Raw genomic sequence first — 3,051 nt, 5'->3', positions numbered from 1 at the left:
GGGACGTGGGGCCAGGCGGCGGCAGCCTTCCCCCTTCCCACTGTGGAAGCCCCACGTTCTTAAAGGCCGGGCCACACCGCCGAATCCTGCAAGCGCTCCCCTGAAACACAATCGCGGGGGTGGGTGCTGGCGGCCAGACGTTGCTTTTTGGTGTGTGTTTGCTGTTGCTGCTTAAATTAATCCTGAGTGACGGCCCACAATTCCTCTCCACAAAGAGGCCATTTAATGCCCCCTCTTCGGGCGAAACTTCCATTTGCCCCTCTGAGCCCAGCTTGGCAGCTCAGACCCTGTGCTGCCCTCCTGGCCTTCCCCTCAGGTGTGCCTGGGGCAGAGGCAGGGTCCCTTGTGCAGACCACGACCTTGGGATCAGGGTGGGGGGTGGATTTTGGAGGGGTGGAAGATATCTTGAAACAGAAGCACACTGCTGAGCCGGAGGGGGGTGTGTGTCCCAGGACTCCGTAGATGCCCCCACTGCCCCACTGTAGCGCTTTGATGCCCCAACCAGGCCTTCTTCCACATTGCCCTGAAGATAGCCCCCTCCCCACCAGTACGCCATGCATCACAATCGTGTGCCTTTGCAAACCCCAGCAGAAATGTGCCCCCCATGCCATGTACTAGCCCCAGCATATGCCCCTTGCCAGGTGCCTGCCTCCTATCAGCTCCTTTCATTGTGGCCTCTAAGGTGTTCTTTTCCTGTGCTGCAATTGGCTCACGCCCCAGGGGGTAGGGGGGGTGGGCGCACAGGTGAGTGGAGGTCGTGGGGAGCCCCCCCCCCCCCCCGCAGCTCAGGCTGGGGGCAGGGCAGCGTTCTTTCCACCGGGCAGAGCATAGGTGCTGACAGTCATGGTCACTTGCACCGCACACCACGGGGTGGAAAGGACAACACACCCCTCGATGGTGCGGTGCGGTGCGGATGCGGATGACCCTGGGGCATAGGGCTCCCAGAGGGCCGTTAGCCCTGAGGGGGCCGTGCGCAAAGTCAGGTGTGCGCGTGCGCGGAGGCGAAAAGGCGGGAAGCCGTCGTGCGACAGGCGCCTGTGCACACGACGGTTGGGTCGCTTGGGCGGAACCGCGCCAGGCGTTGAGAGAGGAGTGAGGACCACTGTCCCCGCGGGCAGGTGAGGGGAAGCCGGGAACAGGGGTGAAGGAGCAGCGGAGGCAAAAGGCGAGGCTTGGAACAGTGCCGCCCCGTGGACCCTGAGGCCCGGCCCCTTGGGTGTCCTTGCTCCCCCTTCCCCAGCGCCGGGTCCTCCCTCCCGCCGGGGCGCGGCCGGACTCGTGGCGACCACCCAAAAGTGGCCCCGCGTGGCGTCGAGGGCCGGCCGGGTTCGCGTTCCGAGGCCCTCGCCATTTGCCGCGGCCAAGGGCGCCGCCAGAAGGGGCTCAAATGGCGGCGTTTTGGCCTGTAAGCTGCTTGGGTCCCCGGGCGGGCGCTCCGGGTGGGGCTGTGGGCCGCCTTTGCCTAGGTTTCCGCCTCTCGTGCCCATCGGGACACCCCGACGGGGGAAAAGGCGCGCGAGGGCTTTGGAATGAACGCGATGTGGATAATGCCTGTTACTCTTTGGTTGCGCGGGAGGACTTTTGGGGTTAAATGCCCCCGAATCCGACGGCAACTTTGGGTCCTCAGTCTGGAGAGGGGGGTCCCGCCTCTGCGCCTCGTTGCGCGCGCATCGCCGTCTGCGGACCCCAGGCCTCCGAAGAGCCTCCTCATTTCTCGCCAGGCCGCCTCTTTTGGGGGGAACGAGGGAGGGGAAATTTACCAGGGGAGATTTTTGTTTGTTTCGAGGGCTGGCTGGGTTTGGGGGCGTTTGGCCTCCAGCAAGCACGAGGAAGAAATGTGACTAAGTGGCAGAAAATGTGCTTTCCCTTCCCCTCTCCTCTGCCTTCAGGCCGCGGGAGTTGCGCAGGCTCCAAAACCTTTAAAAAACATTTTCCCCCAGATCCCCTCCGATCAACACTGCCTTTTCTCTCCCGGCTGACTTCTGGAATCGGGGTGCTAAGCCCCTTTCCCGCGCTGCTGCCAGCCATTTTGCAGCGCTACCTGGGCAGGCCCTGGGGGCGGGGGTGGTTGTGGAAAGGATGGAAAAGTGGGAAAAGAACGTGTGCGCGCGCGGAGTGGGCCCGACGTAACCTGTTGGAGGAGGCTGGTGTCCGGATGCAGGCACCCAGCGGCCCCTCCTCCGGAGCTCCAAGCAGCACCCTGGCATTCAGAGAAATTGCCCCGGGGGCCTCCCAGCCGGGCCGCGGAAACCAGTCATTAACCCGACTTCTTATCGCCCAAATTACTTAAATACGCTTTGGTGGTGTTAGGTCCTTTTCCTTTTCCATGTGCAGATGACTCAGCCTCCTCCAGCTGCGCCTGGGGAGGTGACCCCGGCAGCGGCTGACCCCGCACCCTGAACCCAGAGGCGGCCCATCCCAGCAGCACCCCCACCCCCACCCCCGACACCCTGGGGCCCCCAGGCTCCGGGATCACACTTGGCTCCCCCTCCCCACCTGCACCTTATATTTCAGGTCAATTTTTTCCCTCTTTTTTTTTAATATATATTTTTAATTTTAAAGGAGTTTTATTACTTTTTTTTTTTTAAGCGTGAGACAGACAGAGGCTGATGGAAACGGGCTGTTAAAAAAAGAAAGAAAAATACATGCCGGTGGCACTCTGTGGAGCTGGCGAGCCTCGTCTGCCTCACGACTGAGCTTTTTGGTCGCCAGTTCCCTCGGAGAACCGGGCTTGGGGGCACCTGGGAGCTCCAGTGCTGCTCAAAAGGCGCTATAGAAATGCAAGGAATTATTATGATTTTAATAAAATTGTGTCTCATTTAGGAGCGCGCTTCTGCGCTGCCTCTGTCGTCGGAGCCCGGGTTTGCCGCGGCAAAGTCTGTAATCAGAGAAAAATACCAGCTTTGTTGAGGGTTAGAATGTATCATTGGCTAATGTGTGTGGTTTTTTTTTTAAATAATGCTAAGCATTGGAATAATTAAAGAGTGAGAAATAACTCGTCTCTTCTCTCCCCTCGTCATTGTCTTATTTAAGGGTGAAAAGAATGCTTTT

The 3,051-nt window shown here is 59.8% G+C and overlaps 1 protein-coding gene across 1 annotated transcript in view; it reads left to right on the top strand.

Moving 5' to 3' along the window:
- Positions 1 to 1,091: 1,091 nt before the first annotated feature.
- NFIX (nuclear factor I X) overlaps positions 1,092 to 3,051 on the top strand; it is a 79,808-nt gene continuing 77,848 nt past the window's right edge. The window contains exon 1 of the mRNA XM_077765617.1: positions 1,092 to 1,118. The gene's annotated coding sequence lies outside the window, so the exon portion shown is untranslated. The remainder of the gene's footprint in view (positions 1,119 to 3,051) is intronic.

The sequence above is a fragment of the Crocuta crocuta genome, unplaced genomic scaffold (genome assembly GCF_008692635.1).
Source record: "Crocuta crocuta isolate KB4526 unplaced genomic scaffold, BGI_CrCroc_1.0 scaffold693, whole genome shotgun sequence".
In the NCBI taxonomy this organism is placed as follows: domain Eukaryota; kingdom Metazoa; phylum Chordata; class Mammalia; order Carnivora; family Hyaenidae; genus Crocuta; species Crocuta crocuta.
The sequence above is the reverse complement of the archived record's forward strand: the minus strand, read 5'-3'. Positions and strand labels throughout refer to the sequence as shown.